Source organism: Ailuropoda melanoleuca, chromosome 2, assembly GCF_002007445.2.
Source record: "Ailuropoda melanoleuca isolate Jingjing chromosome 2, ASM200744v2, whole genome shotgun sequence".
Classification (NCBI taxonomy): Eukaryota; Metazoa; Chordata; class Mammalia; order Carnivora; family Ursidae; genus Ailuropoda; species Ailuropoda melanoleuca.
Genome location: NC_048219.1, coordinates 149,871,102 through 149,879,036, shown reverse-complemented (window position 1 = coordinate 149,879,036; position 7,935 = coordinate 149,871,102).

Sequence of the window (7,935 nt, the reverse complement as noted above, 5' to 3'; positions counted from 1 at the left end):
CCCATCGCTAATGTGATTGGTTCCCAATGCTTGTCTCTAAACCAAGACCATTTTCACTAGATAAGAATGCATGGAAACCTTTTGCATTTTTATTTTTTTAAAGATTTTATTTATTTATTTGTTTATTTATTTATTTATTTATGAGACAGAGAGAGAGCAGTAGGGAGGGGCAGAGAGAGAGAGAGAGAGAGAGAGAAGCAGACTCCCCACTGAGCAGGAAGCCTGCCTTAGGGCTTGATCCCAGGATCCAGAGATCATGACCTGAGCTGAAGGCAGATGCTTAACCGACTGATCCACCCAGGCGCCCCTTTGGAAATCTTTTTTAAAATAGAAATTCTCAGCACCCTCCACCAGAGACTAATTCAGTAGATCTGAAGCTCAGGAACAAGCTCCCCCAGCCTGTTTGATTGTGATACATCATTACCCTAGGCCGAGGACAGTGTCTCCCAACTTTGGCTTGATCTAGTCCCAGATCAATGATTCTCAACCTTGACTGCACAATAGAATCACTTGAGAGGCTCTTAAAGAAGATTGAAATCTGAGCCCTACTCTGAGAGTCTTCATTTACCTATGCTATTGTGGGACTGAGGAATCCATGTTTTTAAAGCTCGTCAGGTGGTTTTAATGTGTGAACCAGCATTGAGAAATACTAGTTCTTATAATTTAGTTAAATAGTGTAGGTGGGAACAAATAAAAGGAAACTTGGATTTTTTTCTTAAACAGAAGAGTTACAAATGAGATGGACCTTTTAGAAAGATTATTTTCATGGTGGCATAAAAAATGGATTAAAATGTGAGTGATAAGGAGTGTGAAAACCACCTGTAATAGTGCAGTTGGGAGCTGTTCTACTGAAGCACTGACAGTAAAAATGGAAAGAGAAATTTTGAAAGAAGAAATATTTAGAATGAAGAATTATCAGGTCTTTGAGATGAACTCTTTTAGTAAGAAGCATGTTCAACAATGTTAAGAGTCTGTAGAGAGGTCAAGGTTGGACTGAATGGTTAGGAAGTCATGGAGATTTTTGAGAGTATTATTCCAGTAAAGGGGTAGGAACACAATTTAAATTTACAAGGGATTGTAGAGAAAATTAATGATGAAAAAATATGGAATTAATGATGAAAAAAATATGGTTCATTTAAAATCCTTAACCAAGAAGACAAGAAAGAAATAACATGCTTACTAAAAAGGAAAAACAATCTAGTGAAGGTGGTTTCTGTTTAAAGAAGGGTGAGATCTACACATAAGGTGAAGTCAGAGATCGAAAGTAGAAAGCAAAACAAAATAAACTTCTATTTTTTTTGCACAAACTATGGGAAAAAATTCAACAAATTTTACTTGACTAATGGGAATATTTGTCCGAAGGTGTTATAGGTTTAAAAAATAAAACCTTGAAAACACTTTTAGGTTTTGTCAAACAAAGGATTCCATCACTTTAATCCACGAAATAGTAATACCTGAGCCTATTGGGCCATTTATTAAAAGTTATACCTTATGGACACAGCTGCCGGAACAAATAATGTCCTTTGATTTTGAGAACTGATCTTTCTTTGTAATCCTTGGAATGGTGGAGCTGGGATGGGTAGAAGATCAGTACACTTAATCTTGTCTATTAAAGATCAGTTAGTCTTCTCTGCGTAGAATAGCCTCTTTTGGGGAAATAGTCAATCAATTCAAAAATTCGAACTTCCTAAAAGGCTGTTTCTTTTCTTTCTCAAAAGTCCTTCCCCTGCTTCCTCTATTTCAAGAGAGTAGGGGTTTGTGTGTGGTGGTGGTGGTAGCTTACATTTACTCATGACGGCCTTTCCATTAGCCTGAGTTTTGCCCCTTCTTTGTCTCATGCTGGTCTCTACTAAAATGGGCTTGTCTGATCTGATCTACTCCTGCAGAGGCATGCTTATACCATCTTGATTTAAGACTAGTGTGTAAGCTTCCTCTTCTTAAGCCCATGGTTCCTCGCATTTGTCCCCACTTATAATGTGCCTGCTAATATCTCCTATCTTGACTAATTGACCAAAGCATCACTAAGAACCAGCTCTTAGTTTTGTTAATCTTTTCTATTGTTTTTCTGGTCTCCATTTCATTGATTTCTGTCTGATTTTGTTATTTCTTTCCTTCTCCCAACTTCGGGCTTAGTTTGTTGTTCTTCTTCTAATTCCTTGAGGGGTAAAGTTAGGTTGTGTATTTGAGATCTTTCCTTTTCATAATGTAGTCTTTTATTGCTATAAACTTCCCACTTAGCATTGCTTTTGCTGCATCCCATAGGTTTTGGCTTGTTGTGCTTCCACTTTGATTTTCTTCAAGATACTTTTCTATTTCCCTTTTGATTTCTTCTTTGATCCATGTTGTTTAATTCCATATATTTGTAAATTTTTTCAATTTTCCTTCTGTTATTGATTTCTAGTTTCATACCATTGCGGTCAGAAAAGATATTTGGTATGATTTCCAAAGATTTGCTTTGTGGCCCTACATATAATCTATGTGGACAATGTTCTACATGTACTTGAGAAGGATGTGTATGCTTCTGCTGTTGATGGGATGTTCTGTATATGTTTCTTTAATCCATCTAGTATATAGTGTTATTACTCTCTGCTGCGTCCTTATTGATTTCATGTCTGGATGATTTGGAACCAAGTTCAGGATTCACAATCAGACCAAGGTTGGTGGATCTGCCTTTGAGGGTGCAGATGGGTATATCTCCCACTGGACCCCTATCTGGGAAGTACTGCTCCTGAACCATGGCATGAGCGACTGGAGCCAGGCCATGGCCTGCTTTCAGAGTCCACCGCTCTAGCTGAGGTTGGTGGGCCTGTTACCTAATGCATGAGACAGTGTGACTTATCCCAGATTCCTTGGCAGATGATGCTAGTGGCAGGATCAAGACCAAATAAGGCTGTAACTGAGTCCACAGAGGGTGGAACAGTTTCTGGGTCCGTAGTCAGGATCACAGTGAGTGCCACCGGTGTGTGTGGGCTTGCTTTTGCAAATTAGCCCTTTTTGGTCTTGGGCTCCACTGGACTTTTGCAAACTCCTACCTGGATTCTAAAGCTCCCACAAAGGCACTTTTTGACAAATAGCTGCCAAATTATTGTTATGGAGGTATATGAATAGTGGACCTTCTATTCTGTGATCTGGCTCTGTCCATTTTTTTTTAATGTAGTAATCTTTACTTCATTAAGCCAGATTTAAGGGTGTTCATTTATATAAGCATGTAAGTTTAAAAAAAAAAGATTTTATTTATTTATTTGACACAGAGAGAGAGTACAAACGGGGGAGCGTCAGGCAGAGTGAGAGGGAGAAACAGGCTTCCTGCCAAGCTGGGAGCATGATGCAGGGCTCGATCCTAGGACCCAGGGATCATGACCTGAGCCGAAGGCAGACACCTAACTGACTGAGCCACCCAGGTGCCCCAAGCATGTAGATTTTTATGACAAGAAAATTTAAACCTCTGAACCATAAAATGATGATGATGATGATGATGATGGTAATTATGAGAAAAATAAAGTGACAATGGCAAAATCTAGTTCATTGTAATAGTCTATCAATTTTTCTGGATGCTTGAAATTTTTCATAATAAATAAATTGGGAAAAGAAAAAATTTGATTTGATTAAAATTTGTCAAGAAAACAGTTTATAAACTTCAAAAGATGTCTTCTAAGGAACAATTAACCTTACTCATAACTGCTTTGTATTTTGAATTAACCCTTAAAAAACTGCAGTGCTACAAGCCATTATCAAAAGACTTTGTGGAACTAAAATATGCATGGTTTTAGCCTGAGAATGAAAAAGAAATGCAATCCACTGATTTACATATCTCATTAGAATAATGTCAAGGCAGTAAATTCACTCTGTGTAGTACTTCCTTGACATTATGAAGCATGCAATATTGATTCAGAAGTTCCACTGCTTCAAATGCATAAATTAATTAGAACTAATTTTAAGGTAGAGTTATTTCTTTCTGTCAGACACTAAGATATTTGGATAGGTGCTGGAGTCCTTCTCTTAAATGTTGAATTCAATCACATGTCATCCTCCCTTGCTCTTCAAGTCAAAAGATACATCTTTTTGTATGTGATGTTTATCATTTCAATGCATGTCTTTGTATTTTAACTACACTTGTATTCATCCCTAAAAAATATACTGATGTTTCAAAACTATAAATGTTAGATTTTGGCTATCCTATTTTTCCATTTTAATACATGTAGCTCTATCATTCATTTTATAGCCATGCATTTTTCCAAATTATGAATATACTATAATTTACATATCTATTCTAGTATTGATGGGCACTCAGATCATATTCATTTTTTTGCTCTTATAAATAAGGCTTATGTATGACTCCTTGGGCATATTTGCAAAAAATTCTTCAGTAGTGGAGCTATGATGTTTATAGAGAATTTAGGTTTCTTTTGTAAATTGCCTGTTCAATTTTCTTTTTTTTTTCTTTTTTTTTTTTTAAAGATTTTATTTATTTATCTATTCGACAGAGAGAGAGAGCCAGTGAGAGAGGGAACACAAGCAGGAGGAGTGGGAGAGGAAGAGGAAGAAGCAGGCTCATAGCGGAGGAGCCTGATGTGGGGCTCGATTCCATAACGCCGGGATCACGCCCTAAGCCGAAGGCAGATGCTTAACCGCTGTGCCACCCAGGCGCCCCAGCCTGTTCAATTTTCTTGACCATTATTCTATTGGGCTGCTTTTCTTTTTCTCATCGATTTTTCTTTACGTACTTGGTATACTAATCCTTTGCCACTTATAAGAGTTGCAGACAAATTTTCTATGTTTGGTCTTTTCACTTTTTAAAATGGAAGCTTTTAATATTCAAATTTTTAACATTTGATGGATCACTTCCTTTATAGTTTATCTTATTTTAAGGAAATCTTGCTTAAGAAGTTTTAAATTTTCTTGAGTTCTTTTGTATTTTCTTCTAAAAAAGTTTAAAGTTTCATTTTAATATGCATGCTTTCAATTATCTTGAATTTATTTGTCTACTATTCTAGCATTTGTGTTTTTTGGCTGCTCATCCTTTCTTCACTGTGAATCCTTTCCCCCCAGTACATAATCTGTTCCTCAGTTCTTTATTCTGTTCTATTTATCTACTTCAGAGGTCATGTCACACCATCTAAAGCTATATAATATGTGTCTTGATATTAGGTAGAGTAAGCCCTCCCATATTTTTCATTTTTTTTTCAAAAATGGTCTTGACTATTTATGGTTCTTTGGTTGTTCATATCATTCGTTTTAGAATCAGATTATCAAATTCATATATTGTTTTGATTTTTGGTTGTAATTGCATCAGTTTTACAGATTAAATTGGGAGAAGTCTCTGTCCTTATATTACTTAGTTTCTTTAATGTCTTTTCATGAAGTTTATAAATGTCTTAAATATCTTTTGCTAGATTTATTCTTAGGTACCTTATGTTTTTGTTGCAACATTACAAAAAATGTCTCTTAAAATGCTAGGTTTCACTTATTTATTGATTGTGTATAGGAATGTATTTGATAACTTATATCCAACTTATTGTAATAATTTATCAGTTCTTTCTTTTTTTAAAAGATTTATTTATTTATTTATTTATTTATTTGAGAAAGAGAGAGAGAGTGTGTGGGGAGGGCCAGAGGGAGAGAGATAGGAGGAAGCAGACTCCATGCTGAGTGGGAAGCCCACCAGGGGGGCTTGATCTAATGACCCTGAGATCATGACCTGAGCAGAAATCAAGAGTTGGACACTTAACTGACTGAGCCACCCAGATGCCCCATCAGTAGTTTATATAGGACTTTCATGTAGACAGAAATATTGCCTAATAATAATAATGTCAGTTTCCCCCTCCTTTCCCCAATACTTCCATCTTTTTTATTTTTTCTTGTCTTTCCTCAGAGGTAAAGATAAACTCTAGTAGTATATCAAATAATATAGTGATAGCCAGTATCCTTGTATCTAATTTTAGTGGCAATGCTTCTAGCAATTCACCATTAACCATGAAGTCCCTGAATGCATATTTTAAACAATGGTTGGAAAAATCTTTCATCCTAGCACCTAACTTTCCTGCTGGTACACAGTAGATATTTATCTACTTATTAGTAAGTAGATGCTTATTATTAATTGTTTATTTAAATTTCATTATTCTACCTAGTATATGGACATATATAATGTAAGAGCATTTATGTCAGGCATAAAAATCCTAGAAAATTATATGCTTAAGTGTAAATTGATTACAGCTTGCAATCTGGTAACATCTTAAATTATCCACAGTAGGTGTCAACTTGAGTATTTAAGAATCTTTCTAATCTCTGTGATAAATAAGAGGGAATTATTCTGTGACTAGGGAGCATTGATTTATGACAAAACTGCTGTTTTTAAACATCTGCTATTACCAACTTACTAGGCATAAACATTCAAATGTTAAAGATGTCATTCAGAAGCTATGTTTTTGTGCTTACTTTCTTTATAAGCCAATAGTAAAGCATTAGGAGAGGGAAAGCAAGTTCTGCTGTTCTGCTACTGAATTCGTTTCTGTTGCTTTGTAACAAATTATCAGAAATTTAGCAGCTTAAAACAACACTAATTTATTATCTCAGGTTTCTGTGGGTCAGGACTTTAGGCACAGATTAACTGGATTCTCTCCTCAGATCTCGCAGGGCTGCAATCAAGATGCCAGCTGTGCTACAGTTTTCTTCTAGGGTTTGGGTCTTCTCCTAAGCTCCTTTAGCTTATTGGCAGAAATTCAGTTCCTTGTAGCTTCAGTTCCTTTAGGTCCTTGTGTTCATGCTAGCTGTTGGATGGGGACCACTCTAAGCAATTAAAAGCCAATTCTGTAAGCAGCTCGCAATATGGCTATTTGCTTTTTTCTCTTCCTAAGTCAACCAGAGAAAATTCTTGCTTTTATGGGCTCACTTGATTAGGTCAGAACCACACAAGGTAGACTCCCTTTTGATTTACTCAAAGTCAACTGATTTGGGACCTCAATTACATCTGCAAAACTCCTTTTGCCATGTAATACAATATAATCACTGGGATGATATCTCATCATATTCATCGGTTCTGTCCACACTCCAGGGGAGAGGATTATACAAGAGTGAGGCTCAATGGGGATCATTTTAGGATTCTGACTACCACAGCTATTATATACTCCTATATAGAATGTCACTTTCCTTCTTCCATTCTCCCAGAGAAACATTTTCTTTCTTATTTCATGGCATCATTGCATGAAAGTCTCAACAAATCTTTCTCTTTTCCAAACATTTGCACATGCCTTAAACTGTCATATATTTTAAATTGATAGTTTGGTTTTAGCCTTATTTCATAGGTAAGCCTGGGGACACTTCATGTGACATTCAGTTGTTGGATAATTGATAGGTTTTAATTCGAGAGCTTCTGCATTTCACTGGTTTAAGCTGCTGTTTCAGCTACATTCAAAGCCACATGGACACAGACACATGCACACACACACACACACACACACACATACATGAGCAGCCACAGTTACAATATTTCTGGTGATTTACCCAGAATTTTAATATTGTCTTGGTATTTGTCAGTAATAGGCACTGGTATAATTTTATTCGCTTCCAGTTTGAATACAGAATGTCTAAAAAATTATGAGGGCATTAGAGAATCCTAAAATGGCAGAAAATAACATTTTCAGGGCATTTTGTTTACTTTTGGGAGATGTGTACTTTATTAGCAGTACCTACATTTTAGTAGCATTTTATAGTTTACAAGATGTCATACTACATTTTATGTTATTATGCCTAACAGCACTCTTATAGGGAGGAAAGTAAAGCCTACATTGATGATTTCCCAAATTACACATGCAGGGTTAGGTAGAACAGGGAATTCAACCAAGAACTTTCGACTTCAGGTATAAACCTTTTTCATACGTCTGCCTCATTACCACATGAGTAGAAAGTTTATAATATACCATATATATATATATATAA